The 19,406-nt window shown below is 50.6% G+C and overlaps 1 long non-coding RNA gene across 1 annotated transcript in view; it reads right to left on the bottom strand.

Moving 5' to 3' along the window:
- Positions 1 to 4,851: 4,851 nt before the first annotated feature.
- The window catches only part of LOC123789514 (uncharacterized), a 133,336-nt gene continuing 118,781 nt past the window's right edge, over positions 4,852 to 19,406 (bottom strand). The window contains exon 6 of the long non-coding RNA XR_006778831.2: positions 4,852 to 4,961. This is a non-coding gene — a long non-coding RNA (uncharacterized LOC123789514). The remainder of the gene's footprint in view (positions 4,962 to 19,406) is intronic.

Genomic DNA, 19,406 nt, shown 5'->3' with positions numbered 1-19,406 from the left:
CACCCACCGACACTTGGGTCCCACAGTCCACCGGACTCAGACTCTGCTCTACACGGTGGAGGAAGAATCTCTGACGGCCCCGACCTCTCCGCCCAGCGGCTGACGCCAGGCCGCAGCTCCTTCTCAGGAACATCCCCTCTGGGGCCTCTGTGGGGAAAGTCGCCTCCGGACCCAAGCTGCCTTACATTCTTTCCCATGATCTCCTTGGGCAAGACTGTTCCCCGTTTATGTCCAGAGACACACAGGGCCCTCCAGCACCGCAGGCTGTTCCTGAGGTAACGCGAGTTCACGAAGCCCGAGGAGCTGGATGTATGTGAAAGCAGACTGTGATTCAGCGGCCCATCCCCACCATGGGAGGTTCTCCCACAGAGGCTGTTCTCCTTCTGGTACCTCCCACTAGCCTTCTCCTGGCGACACAAGAGGTGATGACTGTCTCAGGATGAAATCCACTGGAAAATCCTCAGAAACAGGCTTCCTGTCCCTGCAATTATGAGCTCTCGTGTCCAGAGTGCTTACTGTTCAGGAGAGGAGTTTCCTCCAGGGTCCAGGATCTCCCCCTGCTCTGAGCTGGAAGCTCAGTCTGCCCCTAGACCACTGACGTAAGTAAAGGCCAACGGGGGGGATTTCATTCCTGAGGAAAAAGACGTCGTATTTCTGTCTCCGAGAGGAAGTGAGGGGCATGAGTGGAATAAGGGAGGTCCATGGGTGCCCCCTCGTGTTAACGGGTTCGATGGGAAAGCGCCACAGTCCTATACAGAAGGAGCCAAGACCCGGACCCTGCAGGATCAGTGTGCGGGCCACCCTGCCAAGCAAGGCACCCAACCAGGGAGGCACACGAAGGAATAGGTGAGGGGTGGATGGACCGCCTGCCCGCTCCCGCCTGGCTGCTAGTGATGGCAATAGGCTTCTTGGTTCTGTCTTACCTTCCCCGCTATTTAATTATTTAAAAAGCACTTCTTTCCCCTTCCTGTGTACTACTGAAAACTACAGTGCGTGCTGACGTTGGTTCCATAGGTTGCCATCCGTCGGGGCAGAGCTGTGCTAGAAGGATGATGGGGCGCCTGGGTAGCGCAGTCGTTAAAGCGTCTGCCTTCGGCTCAGGGCGTGATCCCAGCGTACCGGGATCGAGTCCCACATCGGGCTCCTCCGCTGGGAGCCTGCTTCTTCCTCTCCCACTCCCCCTGCCTGTGTTCCCTCTCTTGCTGGCTGTCTCTCTGTCACATAAATAAATAAAATCTTTAAAAAAAAAAAAAAAAGAAGGATGATGGAGGGTCCTTGAGCGCGCTGGCAGCGGTAAGCAGGAGAGCCGCGTCAAACGGGTATCAGCACGAAGGAGAGAGCAGCATTGCGCTGGGCAGCCACGAGGAGGCCCCCACAGCCGGCCCAGGCTGCCGTCTTCTAGCAACATTCCCTGAACCCCCTACATCCTGGCGATGGGGCAGGTGTGTGCCACTGACCGGGACACCACCACATCTTAAATCCCAGCCAGATGCTCTGTCTGTTGGGTGAGCAGAGGATGAAACTGGACAGTGGGCCTCTCTCTCAAGAACTTGAGTTGAGCGCAGGCTGACAGAAGACCGTACTGAGACACCTGTTGGCACCACCCAGAGAGAAGTCCCCTGGACTCCTGCTCCAGAGATCCCCGGGAGCAGCACTGGTCGCCGCCACTCCTGGGGACTGGCAGCTGAGGTGAAATCAGTCAGACTCCATGCATATGGCCTACAGAACAGAACAGAAACTAACAAGTGAGACCACCCTGCAGACGCAGAAGCAATGGCCTCAAGATTCTTCAGGGAGAGAGAGAGAGGGAGGGGGAGGGAGGGGAACGGAGCGGGAGGGAGGGCGAGGGAGGGAGGCAGAGTGCCTGAGGAATGAATCTTTAATCCTGAAATGGAGCTTGGCTGGTGCATGAAGTTCATGGTGGCCTTAATTCTTGGCTGTGCAGGAGACACCAGGAAGGCAGGCTACCTGGAATGGCCCGGAAGGTTCCAGTGGAGAGGGTTTTCAGTCCGAGATTTTCATCTGCTTTCAGCGAAGTCCTCTCTCAGTGGACCATGAAAAGACCCCCATGAGGACCACCAACATCTTCCTAGGTTCCAGAACTATACACAGATGACTCCCGGATCCCAAACTCATCCCTCCAGCCATGGGTGCTTTACCCTCTCTGTGGCAGTGGCAAAGGGAGGGAGCTTGGAACCAAAAGTTACCAGACATGATTCTCTGGGTCTTGGCTGGTCCTTCAGTGAGAATTGCTTTTGGGCAACTTCTCTTCCTTATCTTTGGAGAAAGGCCAAGATCAGAGGCAAAAACAAAGTCTCTGATGCAGATTGCTATCTTGACTTTTTTGGAATCAACACTTCTGTTTTCCACGGCTGGAAAATACGGAAAGAATACCACAAGGAGGAAGAACGTAAAAGAGATGTGAAGGTCTCTCCTCTCACCTGCCTGTCCACGTGGCCACCACATGACCCTTCTAGTGCTGAGTTTCTGGATCCTGTCACCCCAGGTTTGGGGAAATTTTCTATAGCTTCACCCAGACTCCAGGTGTGGCTCTGAATTTCCCAGGATCCCTGATCTGGGATCTTGGTTCCTGCTACTGTACCCTGTGCCCCAGGTACTGCTGTTCCAGCCACAGGACGGGAGGTAGGTGAGCTGCTGCATGCAACCCAGCCAAGGACTCCAGTATCCGTCCACGCTTCAGACCCTTCGCACGGCATCCACACTCGTCCTCGTCAGGAACTGTGTTCTTGGCCATGACCCCTTCTTGCCAGAACTTTTGTGTTCCTCAGAGCATGCTGGTCTAAATAATTTCATTGTTTATAAGAGCTGTTGCCTCCTGTATCCACCCAGGACCTGACCTGACATTTCAAAAATTGCAAGAGGCTATGGTTTGAAGTAGGGTTTTTCCTACAGAAAAGGTTTTAGAGAGTGAGACACAATAAATATTGTTGAATGAGTGGAAGATTGAGTGAATGGATTGTAAACCATGTCGGATACATGAAAATGACAAACACGACCCCACCGTATGTGGCCTTATACCTGCAGGAGGAGATAGCTGGGAAAGAGCACACCGTATTACCTGCAAGTTCTGGTTTAGGTAATGATATGTGAGCGTAGGAGCGCAGTGCCTGGCACGCAGTAGGTGCTTGGTAATATCTGTGCCATTTGTGAGTGAATAAATGAGTCCGACCCAGGCAGGGAAGACGGTGGGAAGGTTCACGAGGAGCTGCTGAAACGGTGCCGTTCTGGGGACCCTGGTTTTACTGAGTCTCAGTTGACTTAGGCCCATCGTGCACGGTAGGTGTAGGGGAAGGGGTTGATTTCCTGTGGGATTCACAAGAGAGACACAGGAGGCCAGAGGGAAAGACGGTTCTAGTTCACAGCCGTGGTGACAAGACTTCCATCTGATGGTGATGGGTATTGATTTTTTCCTCCTTTTCTTGGCCTGTAATGTCCTAAATCACTTCCTTAGTGCAATTGCCCAAACACATACCCTGGCTTCCACGGCGAGAGACCTGAAGGTTATGGCTCCGGGGGGTGGGGGCGGGGGTGTCCGCATTACGAGTGGCGAGGAGGATCTCGCCAAGACGGGCAGATGGTGCTGAGACAGAGCTCCCCATCCTGCACAGCTTTCTCCATAATGGAATCCACATTAAAAATGATATTATCTTCACTTTTAAAGGCTCTAATGGATGATATTTATGTCTGTGAAATATGTCCCTGACTGAACCATACACGGCGTATGAAGAACGAGCTTGGGGAGATCACTGCTTCAGAGCAAGAAAACAGTTGTGGATGAATTTCTTTTCCAACCAGCCAGTCAGTAAAATACATTTTAATACACGACAAAAAGTGTCGTTTGTCAGTTTTCCCCACAGAGTATGGCGAGTCGTCGGGCTTTAATGGGATCTGACAGCCTCGTGATATTTTCCGCCATCCTTGTTCTTCGCAAAGTGCTCTGAAAACGCCTCCATCATTTATTTATGGGGCCTGCCAGTTAACTCATGAATAACCAGAGTGTTTCCCAGGGCACTAGGCCTGGAGTCTTCCTCCTCCCTCTGGGACATACTGCCGTCTGCGTCTCTGGAAAGTCAAGGGCCGGCTTCCCGTGCCCTTTGCCAGACACAGAAGTGCACAAGGACCTGGGCCAGATGACCCACGTTCACAAGATCATCTCAGGACTTAGAGTATTAAATTGAATAAATGACAGTATTTACCTAAAATCTCATATGCTTCAGCTCCTTTTCATTAATGACCTAACATTTACCAAGAAGCACAATGATCAGTTGGGTACTGAATTAATAGCATTTAACATTAGGAAATCTCTAACATCCAAAATGTCAGTAAAAAACAAACAAACAAACAAAAAAAAAATGACGTGCTCTCTCTCAGAGATTTGAATTCCGACTCCACAAGTGACCTCCTGGTAACAGGGGTCTGAACTAAGTGTGACTCATTAATGTAGTTACAGGTAGTGCTTTACTGAGTAAGGTCAAGAAACCCTAACAGACCCGCAGAATACTTCCATTTTTGAATACCACAATAATAATAATGATAATGTCATATTTTGCTCTTATTTCAACCTAGGACTAACCATGCTCACAAAACAAAGAAGAAACCATTCCTTAATGATTATGGCTGTTCTTAACATTCAAACCAAATCACTAATAAATAAGAACTCCCCCCCTGCCAATCATTAACAAATAACCAAACCATGAAAGGTGAATGGAAGTCAGTGTGAACCCACTCCACCCCTCCCTGCCACTCGGGGGCTGGCAGACCTGGGGCTCCGGGCACTGGGGTTCGGTGTGTGCTTGTGACTTTCACAGTCGGGTATCGAAATCCGCATGTTTGCTGGAACGTCAGACCTGCTGCTTTACGTACCCTCTGTGCGAGCACAACAGCGGTCCTGTGCGTGACATTCCTTCGTCGGTCTGAGCGTTTCCATCGTGGTTCCCCACCTACGGACACAAGATACAGAGGCAGTGTGTCGAGAATTTACACCACACGTACCCTCTGTCACAGACGCCAAACATTTCAATGATAATCCCTTGGAAGGACACTCCATTTCCCAGGAAAAAGCTTGTGAGAAGTGAGCTGGGGGAGTGGCATTTATTAAATAAGACTAGGTACAGAAAACTCAGGCTTCTACTACTTCGCCTCTGAGGCTTCAGATTGTAGTAGGAAGCTCCACACCAAAACCTCTCCTTGGCTCAGTCTGGATTTACACACTAGCCCGAGTGTATTAAAATGATGACTAAAAGATCATTAACAATTCAGCCCTTGTTAATAATCCCAAATGATCAATTTCAGCCCACACCAACCTTGGCTTGTTCTGTATTTTTCTGCCACGTTATGGGCAGTAACCGTTGGAGAAGTCCATTCCCCCACGCAACCAGCCAAAACTTCTGATGAGGCCGCCGACAACTGTGCTAACCGCCAACGCGAGGCTGTGGGTCTGGGCCGTGTCAGCCGCTTTACGACAGCCCCGGGTGGGCGTGTCATGACCCTCATCCTACAGGGAAGGACGTGGACGCCGAGAACTGTTCCCTGACTTGCCTGAGTTGACCCCACAGCTGCTAGGAGATAGGAGAGGGGTTTGAGTCCTGGCCGTTTGCTTCCAAAACCTGCTCCCCTAAGCACTCCGTCGTGGCCTCCGAACCCCACATTAACCCCGATGTAAACTGATGATCAGAGAGCACACACACAAGTCCTTCCAGATTCTCATGGGTGAGGGCGGGCGCCCATTACAAAGAAGCGAGATGCACGGAAAACACAGAACTTGCATCGAGTCTTGTTACTACCCTGCACAGTGGGACAACCGAATCAGGTCTGAAGAAAACAGAACCAGCGAGGAGCACCTACTCTCCCGAATGATAGTCTCAGACCCCGATACACTGCAGAGCCCACGCTAGGCCGGGGTGACCTGCCCAAGTCGTGGTACTGGTGCCCTCCGTCCAAAACTCTTCCACAGGAAGAACAGAGCACCATAACCAGGGAGCAAGGGCCCCCATAATCTGGCCCAGCCCTTTCCCCAACTGTATTTCTTCTTCCCTGGTGCTTCAGCGATCTGGCCCCTGAACACAGCCAAGTGTCTGAAGCTTCACATTGCTTTCCACTATTCATTCTGCCAGTCTGGACTCGGTTTTTCGATCAAGACCCGCTTTCAGAAATAATAAAATACGCCAGAAGTTATAGAAACCTTAAAAGCGCTTGTTGGGTTGATTGTATTCTTATCACAAAAAGCAGACTGAGAGAAGGTAACCTGCCACGTTGATGGAAGAAGAGCCAGGATTTGAACCTGGGTTGGCACAGACCCAGAGCCAAGTGCTCACCCATTGGCGGCATGGCCCAAAGCCCACCCCTCCCAGGAGGGCAGCTAAGAGCTCTTGGGTTCGACCGACTTCTCTCTCTGAACTCGGAGCATTAAAGACAGACCAGTCTGGCAGCTGCCCCTTCCTCCCGGAGCCGCTCCCCGGGGAGGAGGCTGTCTGTCGCCACCCCCGCCGTGTGCTTTGCTGCCGCTGGGCTGGCAGCTCCTTGGGAGTGGAACCCTGCACGATTATCGCCTGTCTCCACCGCGGGCACCTGCGAAATACCTGCTGACTCAAGACTGTGTCCCAGAAGACACAGATTCGATTACACAACTTGTCCTAGCATGGATTTTGGTCAATTTTTCAGTAGTCAAAACATAATTTGCAACTTCCAAACTTACCCTGAAAGCAAATGTTTCAAGTTCCTGTTTTCTGACCAACACAGGGAAGCCAGGCTGCCTCTGCCCTCCCAGCTTTGTGGTATTGGGACCCTCCGAACAAGAGAGAGAATGTTTGAGGGAAGCCCAGAGCTGGCTAGTGGGGTCTGAATGTGGTTATGTTGGGCAGGGAAGAAGGGGTTCCTGCGTTTGGCAGGCCGAGACACACCCTCCTGGGGCTCGCCGTGTGTGCGTGGCCAGAAGGTTATTATGTGAGGGGCCGGAGAACATGAGTGAGGTCCTCATCCCAGCTCCTGATGGGTCAGTGAGGGGGGAGGGGATGGAGGAATTTCGGATCTGAAACATCTTGTGAAATACAGACCCCCAGGTGGGTGCGGACGTTCCCCAATGCCACACTTCTCTCTTTTGGGAAAGCCACAGGCGTGCCGACTCCCTCGATCGGGAGGATGAAAGAAAGTACTTGTTTTAGAAGTAAACGGTTAAATGCTGCTTTAAATTCTGGTGACATGTATGGCAGGGAATGGCTGATTGGGAGGTTGGTGGGAGGTCGAGGGAAGGACCGGGAGACAGACCCTGAGACCCACGCTGACTGGAGTCCGTCCACGGGGTCATCTAGTCGTGCAAGCTTTCTGTCTCCATTTCCCATCTGCAGATGATGATAATAAACCACGCTTTGTCCATTCCACAGAGCTGTTAGGACGTCAAGTGACCTAACTGTGTAAGTTCCCTAAAGAATACAGATCTGTGAAAGCACGAGGCGGGGTCTGCACGACCATCACCACTGCTGGTGCTCATTCACTCATTTACTTAATAACGCTGCTCCGTGTTGACCGTAGATCAAAGCACAGGGCCTGTGATCTGGAGCTAATTCCGTTGGCAGATTCGTTCCGACCACAAATCGAAGAGAGGAACCAGTGGCTTCGGGAACCCCTCACCCGCGTTTTCTGGGTTCAGCCAACACCTCTGAAGTTCTAGACTTTCTGGGGACATCCCAGTGGTGCTGAGGCAGGCTCAGGCTGGCTTGAGAGAGCTGGCCCTTAATATTCAGGAACTCGGGGAGCCAGCGGTTAAGTCCTCAGTAGCTTGAAATCAGTGTGGGTGAGTGTATTTGCGTCGTGGACATGAACAAGTGATACAAATAAGGGCCGTCCCCAGCCCCCCAGCCCCGGCGTGGCTCCGCAGCCCCCAGAGCGCGCTCCTCGGGGCAGTAGACAGGCAGCTGAGGACCTCCTAGCCGTGGACACACGCTTCTCACCAAGTGAGGACCTGACTCCACAACAGCGCTTCTGGGAGGGGGACACCAGGGTCTGACCTCAGCGCCTTAAACCTTTCAACAGAGATGTCTTCTTGATTTATCACCTCTGATCTCCCTTCTCTCCTGTTTTAGTTTATCCCTAGCCACATGGGGTTGGGGGAGCGGTCAATAGTCACTATTCCCCTTTGCTCTTCTCTCCTGACTTGGCAAGACAGCTGATGATTCGTCCCAGAAATGTTTACTGATAACCCACAGTGTAGCTCAGCATCTTGTGCTAAGCCCCAGGAAAAGCCGGAAGACGAAGAAACATTTCCGTATCAGAGGAATTCAGAATTTGTTGAATTGCTCACATAAACACGCACAGGGCTTTCCCCTCACGGTTGTATCTCCCAGAGCCGCAGCTCTGTTTGGGGTTCTTCTCAGGGGCTCTCTAGAGCCCTCATGAGTGCCCACCACTAAGACACGGACGGACTGGTCCCTGCCCACGCGGCGATCGGAGCTCGACAGGACAGACAGCGCCAGGAACTCAGACCCACAGGACCGGCTTCCACCAGCGGCTGTGCGACTCTGAACAAGCCACAGTGTCCTCTCGCCTCCGGGCCCCCAGATGTGACACGGTACCATTCACGGTCCCTCCCTCCCAAACCAACAGCAAACCCCAAACGCTTTTCTTGCTCATTTAGTGTTAAATTCTGACAGGAGGCTCTTTTTAGTCCATTTATTCCACTTAATGTGAATATTCATGTTCCGTTGCAACAGTAATCATGGGCTTGACTCTGGGCTGCTTCTCCACTCTCCGCGTTTGTTACTACCTTTCTAAGACCTGCACCACCGGAGTTCAGAAACACAGCTGGCCATGGGGTTTCACACCTGCAAGCGTGAAGCCCCCCGGATGCTGCGTTCACCAGCCCCAGAGACGGAACGGGTCCCCGCGTCCTCAGATGGCTCGTCCCCCCACGCTCCGCATCTGAGCTCCTTCAGCTGTAGATTTCAGGCCCCCACCGAGGACGTTCATGCTACAACATTTGTTCTCCACCGTTCTGCCCATGGGGTCCAAGTCTCCTTGGCCCGTTGGTCAGGGACGGTCTGATGTTGCAAACGTCCAAGAATATGGGCAAATACAGTGCGAATCAGTCCCAAGGAGACGCTGAAAATACGACACACAGCGCGGATTTCGAGTCATGAAAGGGCTGTAGGAGAGCCGTCCACGTTCTTAGTAAACTGACAAACTTGCTAAGCGGGAACGTGGCGGAGCGCAACCGATCAACAACTGGACGGAAGAAACTTGAAAAGTTGGGGCAAAATGTGTACCTGGAAGAGAATGATTTGAATATAAAAAGTTTTAAGAATCTGTTAAGAAAATTGATGCCGCTGTTAAATTTCTTTCGTATGCTAAAAATGATTCTTTTGATGGTGTTGTAAAATTCCAGTGAGAAGTAGAGAATGTTCCATCATGCTATCATACAACTCCAACATAATCAACACTTGATTTATTTATTATTTTAAAAATTAGCATACCATTATAATCATGCCATGTTTTATTAACTGGAAGAGAAGAATATGTGTTTTCTTACTATTAGCTTCAGATTTTTTTCTGGACAGATTTCCAATCAACCCCTTTTTGATGATTTACCACAGAATGTTGGTTTCTGCCCTCCCAGCACGGACCGAGCCTGGACACTATGGGCCTCCTCCGTGCGTGCTGGCGCGTGCTGGCTCTCCCCGCCCCTCGCTCCTCCTAGCGCTGCACGCACGCGTCCAAGCTGCCCCCAGCTGGGCCTGGAAGCCCGGGAAGCAGGTGTGTCGGCAAAACAGCCCCACCGTTTGAGGCGGCAAAGTTGGAGGGACTCAGGGAAGGAGGAGTGCTTAACCGGAAACACCAGCGAGGGACCCAAGCCCCTTCTCACAGTGGGTGGGCACCCCACTGTTCCGACAGTCTACACGCAGGGGCCAGTCTTCCGCTGGGCAAACCACATCCATCCCGCTGTCCTGGCTCTGGGTCTCCCCTCTGAGCCGCGACAGCCTTCAAACACCTGAAGGCACTGTTCATACCCTCCCCCAGTCTTCTCGGTACACGTTTCGACTGTGTCTACGGCATGGTTTCTAGAATCTTCACCTGGGCTTCGCCGAGTCACGGGCTGGCTTATCAGCGCTCCTCCAAGGACGCGGTGACCAGAACTGGCGGGACTCTTTAGACATGCTCTGAATGCCTTCGTTGCACAAAATGAATAATAGAGAGTAGGCTTCTAAAAAGGGCTTTTGGAGAATTTAAGTCTCATTGATAATTTGTACTGAAATCACAGAACACTAAAGTAGAATCTCTTGAAAATAATTTCTTAATTTTTTCTCTTACCTTTTTTATTTTTTTACAAAGTTAAATTTTTTAGACCCAATTGCAGAGTATTGCCTGGCCCTATGCTCCATTTCTTGTTACATTTTAGTCACTGTCAGAGGCTGCTGAGATGTTTGAAGCTCCCTCTATTTCTAATAGGAAATCTGAGGAATAAAGAATAGTGTAAACAAGGAAATAAATATGAGCCACAATGTCCCACACCACATTTTCTAGACCGCTCTCTTCTCTTGTTCTCGTTCTTTCCCTCCCTCTTTGAAACACAAGCACATAAAATATATAATTGATACGTTATACTGTCTACTGTTTACTTGATAACACAGTGTGAATATCATTAAATATTCTTGTTTATATAAATAGATACTATTTTGTTTCAGAGACTGATCACAGTTTATTTAATGAAGCCCTTATTGCTGGACACTTAGTCTCTAATTGTTACGTAGTCCTAATTAATTTGCAATGACGGACCTGTGCAAATATCATTTTGTGCATCTGATTATTTTCTTAGTACAAATTGCGGGCGTGACATTAGTGCACTCAGACACACGATCTTCAAAGCTCTTGCAATCTTTCTGAGACCAGATTAACTATGCAACATGGTAATTTTTGTGTGATTTGCATATTTGATAAATATTCTCCAACTTAAGCTAAGTGTTCAAAAGGCAGAATCTTGTGGCAAATCAGTATCTCTGATTTTATAATTTTATCCGGCTATTTTATCCCTCCATCCTCTCATTTCAGTAGCTGTCGAGAAGCGCGGTGTCTCAGGCTCTGCTGAACGTCTCACCTGAACCATGTGAGTGGAGCCTTCGGATACCTTGGCTCCTGGTATTATTACCCCGACTCCAGAGTGGACGCGGGAACCCCAGCGCTAACTCCTCCAGGCTGTCGCTGGCGATCGCCGGGATGGCCTTCACACGAAGCTCTCACGCTTGCTGCATGTCCCCCCACACACGGACACACCAGCGCCCAAGGCACGACCCCACTCTGACGGTCCGCCCAGGACTCGGTGGCTCTCAGGCTCCTTCCCGTGGTGCGCGTGTCATCCCGTGTTGCCTCCAGGACCCGACAGGCTGCTCCAGGATCGTGCTCTCACCTAGACTGAAGTGCAGGGCTTCGTTTCTGTCAGAATTGATCGTCCTGGGGTCACTTTCTGGCTCCAGGCGTGTCCTTCTTCGCCTCCTCGTGTCCTGCTCTTCTCCTCACAGAATGTCTCCCCCCTCCCCTGCTCCCCTGCACTCCTGAATGCTGCAGTCAGCAGGGCACAGGCGGGGTCACGCTCTGCACCCTGAGCACCAACGTCAGGGACTTGACTGTGACATGAACAGCATCAGGACGGGCGGCGCTTCCCCGAGAGCCACGTGTTAGAGCTGTCATATGTGTCGGGGCTCCCGGCGCAGAGAAGGGGCTGACACGGACATATGTGCCCTTCCATGAGGTTTTCCACAATCACGGCTACCAGCTGAAGTCTGTCCACGCAGACGAGCCACGGGCACCACCACCGAGAGCTCCTCGGAGGGCGGCTCGGGCAGCTCAAGGGCTGGGGACAGGAGCCCCAGATGACCACAGCTCACGCACACGCGTGGTATGTGAAACCACAGCCATTACACTCAGGGGGAGGGTCAGGGACAAGACACGTCGTGGAGAAAAGCCCCGGGCACTGGACCTTCTAGCCACCAGCAGGCTGGCCCGTGGCCCCTGAAATACACGCATGTCCTCCTGTCCAGGGGAGCAGGAGCTCTTGAGGCCGGGAGCCGGCCGCGCCCACGGGTCACAAGTCAGAGGCGTCTTAGTGCTGCGCAGAGGGGTGAAACGGAAGGGCCGCACAGCACAGGCAGAGGGCGAGCCTGGTCCTCTGCGTGCACTGGGTCTGTTCAGTGGGCATGGTCCCATGGCGCACATGTCTCTCAACAGCTGTGAAATGCTGGGACCGTCCTGTGAAAGGAAACACCTGGATTGATCATTTTCCCCTTTCTAATGTTGGCATTGCCTTTGGCCTAAAAATGACAGGTTCAAAGACTGTCATTAGCCTAAGTTGCAAACAGATTATATGTTGATATAATAGATGTTTTACCTCTAATTCTTGTTTTAGTGTCAAACTATTTATTAACGCTTTCCTCTGAAAGATGCCGTGGTTGCAAAAGAAAACCTTCTCTCCTTACCAGAGGTTCCTCCTCCCTACACACAAGCTGGGAAACAGGGTTTGGGCTGGGTACTGAGAGGGGGCACCCGATCGCCAGCCCCCCTCCAGCTCCCCGGAAACATCGCTTTCTCCTCCCTGCCTAAAAACCTATCGTTCTTTAAAAACCCTGGTATCACGGGCTGATTTGTGACCCCCCCTTGGGGTGTTGGCCCCTGACCTCAAGGACTGAGGACGTGACTGTATGTGGAGACGGGGCCTTAACAAAGTGACGGAGGTCAGGCTGTTAGGGTGGGTTCTGAACCAGTTTTGCAACTGGCACCCTCATAAGAAGAGGAGTTGAAGACACAGACACACACAGAGGGACGAGCACGTGAGGACGTGGGGAGAGAGTTCCGGGCGGAACCAGCCCCGTGGGCAGCTCAGACACCCAGCCCCCAGGACCGAGAGAAATAAATCTCTGCCCACCCGGTCTGCGGGGCTCGGTTATGGCAACTCTTGAACATGAATTCACCTGGCCACATGACACTCTCCACGGGACACCACCCAGAGCTGGGCGGCCCAGAGTGCACTGAGGTTCCCAAATACGCCTTTTACCACCGCCGGCGATGGCAAGCATGCGGCCGCTCGCTTGCACGCTACACTCCCCCTGAGGAAAGAGTCTTCTCTTCTCTCATCTCTGGCCGCATAGCCCAGTGACTGCACGTAACAAACGCTCAGTGCGCAGCGGGGGACTGTGGGTGCAGAGGCTCAACCCTTCCTTCCTTCTGAAGACCCACATTATGCCACTGCCCCACAGCCACACAATGGACACCTCCAGCAGCTACCTGGCTGACCCTCGGTGACCGCTTTGGTTCAGGCCTCATCGGCAGGTGGCGAGCTGTGAGGTGTGAGCGGGAAGGAGACCCAGGGAGTCAGGGCCCCGCTGTGCTCCTCGTGGAGGCTGAAGCCTTGTAGCACAGACACTTTCCTTCTTCCTGAAAAGCGAGTTAAGTGCTGGGGGGAGGGTATTGGGATGAGAGGAGGGCAGTGTCCTTCGGCTAGCTGACAAGTGGATGCAGAGGTAGGGCCACGAGACAATCAGACCCTTGTCCTCCAAAGAGCAGCAGACGTGCAAGGCAGCCACATGACAAGGCTGTGCTCTCAACAGCTGGAGTCCACCTCCAGCTTTAACTGCAGGGGGGCCGTTCAGCCGACTGCAGCGTAACCTTCTAGACCAGCAGGACCATTTTGAGCAAAACTTAACTTAGGCTCCGTGAAACATGTCATCACAACTGATGTCTGTGAGTTACTGACTGTGCCTCAATTAACCCCAAAGTCATAAAGAGGAAGTTGCGAGCACGTTATGTGATTGAGCCAGTGGTCACTGTCTCTAGCGCCTCACCAGGGTGAATATTTATCAAAATATAATGTGATTTGTCCGCTTATGTGAAATCTTCACCTTTCCTTGCCTTCTGTGTAGTGAGAGGCCCCACTGAGGGTAAGAGCCACGAATAAAGAAAGACACAAACCGTTGTCCTGGAGACAGATGCGCAGACACCTCCCATTCTGGTCCTGGTGCACCTGCCATCGGTGGGAACAGCATCACATTCAGCCGTGCCGTGGCTGCTGTCTCCAGAGCCAGCCAATCACAGAAGCTGCTCTAATCCTGCTTGTCAGGAGCACTGCAGAGTTTTTTCAGGTCTCACATTTAGGTCTTTCATCCATTTTGAGTCTGATTTTGTGTACGGTGTAAGGAAATGGCCCAGTTTCATTCTTCTGCATGTGGCTGTCCAGTTTTCCCAACACCATTTGTTGAAAAGACTGCTTTTTTTCCATTGGATATTCTTTCCTGCATTGTCAAAAATTGGTTGAACATAGGGTTGAGGGCCCATCTCCAGGTTCTCTATTCTGTTCCATTGATCTATGTGTCTGTTTTTGGGCCAGTACCATGCTGTCTTGATGGTGACAGCTTTGTAATAGAGCTTGAAGTCTGGAATTGTGATGCCTCCAGCTTTGGTTTTCTTTTTCAAGGTTGCTTTGGTTATTTGGGGTCTTCTGTGGTTCTGTACACATTCTAGGATTGTTTTAGGTCTGTGAACAATGCTGCTGTGGGAACATTGGCGTTAGCATTGTTTACTGTTGGGGTGCTAATTCTGGGACAGACAGCATAGCTAAGCAACAAACATCTTTTGTAGTCTCACGTTTTCCTCTCTCTCTCTCTCTCTCTCTCTCTCTCACACACACACACACACACACACACACACACACACACACACACACACAGTTTCCAATGGAAGAAAAGCAAAGAAACAGGCTAAGCTTCTCACAGGGGAATGCTCACTCTCAAAGTCTAAAGCAAAGTTATTAGGAGTGAAAACAATTGCTTTCAGGAGTTTTCTGGGTTGTGGGGAACAAGACACTCCCCCAGGCTTTGCTTTCTGGTGTGTGCAGTAACCGTTCTCCCACCCGGCCGCCGAGTCATCACTCGCTGCCGGCTTCAAGCTACAGCAGGCATCCTGTCCCTGCCTTTCCCGGGGACGCCGACCAATGCAGCCAAACGGTGGTGCTCAGGACTGGCGTGCTGCAGATGGAGGGCACCTGGGTATGTCAGAAACAGGAGGTTCCCAAGCCTGCGGAAGATTAGGAGACAGACTCTCCAACCGGCACGAGCACTCGGGCAACTTCCTAGCTGATCATTTCCACTGACAAATGTGCAGGTTTGCATGGAAAGTCATTCATTATCTCCCACTTAATCATCCATTTTAAGAGTTTCTGCGGGTTGGATAATTAAAGATACAGGATTTTATGGGGATTACTGCAGTACATAAAATCCCCAGCCATGTGCCAGCGCCGATAGCGTACGTCTCAAGACCTTTAGAATCTGTCTCTGATCATGACGAAGCATTCCCAGGCCTCGGCTGAAGCTGGACTCACAATCCCTCAGTATTTAACTGAGAAAGGCTCACTCAGAAAGCCCTTGAGCGTCTCTGCTCTCATGCAACAGTTCCAATGTGAGTATAAGCAGTGGGCAGCGCCTCCCTTGCCAAGACCAGATGAAGACAGCTGAACAACAAGGAAGCATGGCAGTGTCTGCCTTCTTCTGAGGGCTGGAATGCAGGCAGGCCTTGCTGGGGTAGCAACTCTCAAACGTCCTCTTCAATGGCCACGGCCTCCTACTCATGCCTTAGGAGTGTGGGCTCTACCTAGTGACTGGCTTTTAACAAATAAAACAAAACAGATGGAATATCTCTTGTACAGTGTCTCTCTAGGGACTTCTGGGCTAGCACACTTGATAAAATAAGTTGCCATGTTGGAGAACCGAACGCCTCCTCCAGCCAACCCTCGAGGAACTGAATCCCACCAACAACCACACAAGTGGGCTCAGAAGTGTATCCTTCCCCAGTCGAGTTTTCAGATGAGACACAGCCCCAGACTGAGAGACCCTGGAACAGAAGGTCCAGCTAAGCAATGCCTGGATTCCTGACCCATAGGAACCATGAGATAACAAAGGTTGTTCTTTCAAGCCACTAAGCTTGTGGTAATCAGTTACACAGTAATAGATTGTTGAACCTCTCAAACTAACAAAAGCTTATGACCATCGTGAATCTTTTCATTTTTCAACACAACTTTTTTTCAGAGGGATGGGCTTCTAGGTATAAGAGTCATGTGTTCATTAATACATGTTGGATTCCAATTTTCACATGTTGACAAAGAGGAGAATGTCCATGTTGAAACCACGACATTTCTCTTCCATTCATACTTGTTAATAGGTTACCCAATCTTGTATACTATGAAAACAGTGCTGATTATAGTCTGCGAGCCATCTGATTTCTCAGAATCCTCTGTTTCCCCTGGTACTTAAAACAGACTACTCTGTATTTTATTTACACCACCAGAGCAAAGACAAGAGAAGCAGCTCAGCTCAAACCTCACGTCCATCAGTGACCCTGACAAGGGCTTGGAATTTCACGCAGAATTTTAGGAACCCATCAGTCAGTAGGATATGGGACAAAGGTGCCTCCTTCAGAAGGCAAGAGATGGGTCAAGAGGTGGGCATATTGTGAATTGTGTGCTTGTTTCCTATGGGGGTTGCCTTGCATGGTGTAGACTGGGCAGAACATGTTTCTGCTATGGGTGGGCCTCTAGGATTGCTCTTTTCTGACAACCATCCCTTTTCTGACAACTCCCCACACTCGGGGTGAAGGGAGGGCGGATGAAGGGGAAGGAGGACCAGCCCACCCCGTGGAGCTGCTGGGGCTCCACTGTCCATTCTCCTCCAGTGGCGTGGCACGGGTGCACCAACTAAGGGGAGGAGCTGGGGCAGCCGGTGCCAACAGCTCGACGTGGACACTTATTTCCTCACCTATAGACCACGAAACTTCAGGCTCCATATGAATTATGTCTGAGAAGTTAACTTTAAACGAATACAAACATAACAATAGCAACAAGGCTTCTGCTTACTTGTTTGCAGTTGTATGGAAGGGACGGTTGTCAGAAAAGAGCGATCCTAGAGGCCCACCCATAGCAGAAACATGTTCTGCCCAGTCTACACCATGCAAGGCAACCCCCATAGGAAACAAGCACACAATTTACAATATGCCCAGCTTTTTAAATACAGGTCTCTTTTTCTTTCATGTTTTATCTCTTTCTAAAACGATGACCAATGTCTTTTCTTTCTCCAACTATCCTCAAAAACTATGGGAAACGCCAGGCTCCTGGGAGGCGGGAGTTGTAAACACTGGACGGGATCCGTGAGGTAGGTCATGTGTGATTGCTGTCTATTCCTTTTTGTGTCGGTTTCCACTTGCAAGGACTGCCAAGCAGAGGTCTGCCGTTTCTGTGGGTTTGTGTGGGGATATTCCTCCAGGATTCGTTATGTCTTCTGAAACTCAGTGTGTATATATAAATCCACACAAAAGACTTCCAGCAGGCCCTCGCTGAAGCTCCATTTGAGATATGAAGCCCCGCCCTACCCAGTCGCTGGCCGAGCTCATTCTCACAGAGCTTGGCTCATGCCAGCTTAGGTTGCTGAGAGCCGAAGTTCAAATCTTTCTACACTGTTAACTCAGGATCTACTGTGAGGTAGGATGTTCTACTCATGCGCAGTAACAGACAGAAACTGGAGAAGAACGGGACACAAGATCTACCTCCAGAGATTGGCCTAAGGCAGAAGACATAAGGGAGCAGGCAGGGTTAGAGGACACAGCTGGCTCGGTGTCCAGGAGAGTCCAATCAACCATGAAAATGACCACCAAGCCAGCGAAGAGCCAGGGTAGGAGGGTCCCATTCTAGACAGGCCAGAGGGTTTCAGAGATAGGGACAGCAGACACTGAATTCTTGGTTTTTCAGGGCTGACAAAGAAAGAACAAGACAGAAGCCAATTCTGCTTTGAGGGGATTTGATAAACCAGGTGAACTTGACCTTTGGCTCCTATGGTCCCCGGAGGCATGGAGGGACAGGGACAACGCTCAAGACTAGCCTTAGGCAGGAGATTTAACAGCAGCTCCCTCCGTAAACTTCTATTGTCCTTACCAAATGACTTCAGATGAACTAGGAAAAATATCTCCCAGGAGAACTTCGCAAGTTTTCTATCTTGAGTAGAAGGGGCAAAAATAGCTCCTCTGAGTTTTCAAAACCAAACGCCATCCTCATACATTCTTATATTTCAGATTCACATAGACCACCTGGTGATCCATGAAATCTCAAGCCAAGATTTTGTCTCTTTCTTTTTTTTTTTAATTTTAATTCTAGCATAGTTAACATACAGTGCTATACTAGTTTTATGGTGATCTGGGCTTGGGAGGACACTCAGGCATTTGAAGAAGCAAGTGAAAATCCTCTCTGGAAAGACCTAACTTCAAAGCAGGCCTCAGAAAAATCCCCGCAAATAAAATCCCAAATAAAATGTGAGCTCACACTCAAAACCGAAAGTGCACATGAAGTGAGTCACCACGAACAAGAGACAACAGTAGGGGTTCATAGATAATTAAATCTGTACAGACGTCAGTTACTGGGAGTACCGGACACGAAAGCATGGTGGGCCAGCCCAGGGCGAGTGCTGACATCGCAGGTGCTTGGTTCTGCATCTGCTCGCATGCATAGTGACAGGAACGCAGCAGACGCATGTGGGGTATGAGAGTGATGTCAAGGGTAACTTTCCAGTCAGGGTGGGGGTGCAGCATATTTGGATCCCAATGGAAAGGATCTGAAGAGAGGTAGCAGCTGATGCCAGACTAGGGAGATGGGGATGGGCTGCTGTCTTTGAGCGGGGGGAAAAGGTCAGTACAAAGGGCTGACCTCAGATGGGACCCCGGACATTTCACCCAGTCTCAGGGAGAAGGTGGCCATATGTGTCAGCCCTTCAATAGGCAGGTTTGGTGTTGGGAGTAGGAGCCTGGAGGGAACAGGTGTGGGGATTTAAAGAGAAAGAGAAAAGACCATATAGCAGTCTAGGGGAGCAGGAGAATGGGATGATTAGGGAAACAGAACAAAATTGCTGGACAGCACTTGAATTCAGGGGTCATGAATGCAGAATAAGACTCGGTCAGCGTGAGTCAGGAGCTGGAGGGGCTTGAAGAGTAGGCAGAAAAGAGTCATCTTAGACGGGAAGCCATCCTGGGAATAGCACAAAGCTGGGAGACACTCCTGAGACACGGTCAGGGGCCGGGGAGATGAAAATGGAACGGATCTGCTCTAAGAGCTAAAAAGGAGGCAAGACAAAATGTCAGATTTGGAAAGGCAGGCCAAGGAGGCCCGCGGACACACACACACTTCTCTTTGGTGTCCCAAAGAGAAGTAAAATAACAGAACAACGTTTCAGGGTGCAGTTTATAAACATTTTCCAGAAATAAAATAAGTCTTACATCTACAGCCTTGAAGGGCACGGCAAAGCAAGCAACTTATCTTATAAAAGATGAACCGGGGTGCCTGGGGGGCTCTGTCGGTGACATGTCTGCCTTTAGCTCAG

Source organism: Ursus americanus, chromosome 3 (genome assembly GCF_024610735.1).
Source record: "Ursus americanus isolate L20-20 chromosome 3, mUrsAme1.1.p, whole genome shotgun sequence".
In the NCBI taxonomy this organism is placed as follows: domain Eukaryota; kingdom Metazoa; phylum Chordata; class Mammalia; order Carnivora; family Ursidae; genus Ursus; species Ursus americanus.
The sequence above is the reverse complement of the archived record's forward strand: the minus strand, read 5'-3'. Positions and strand labels throughout refer to the sequence as shown.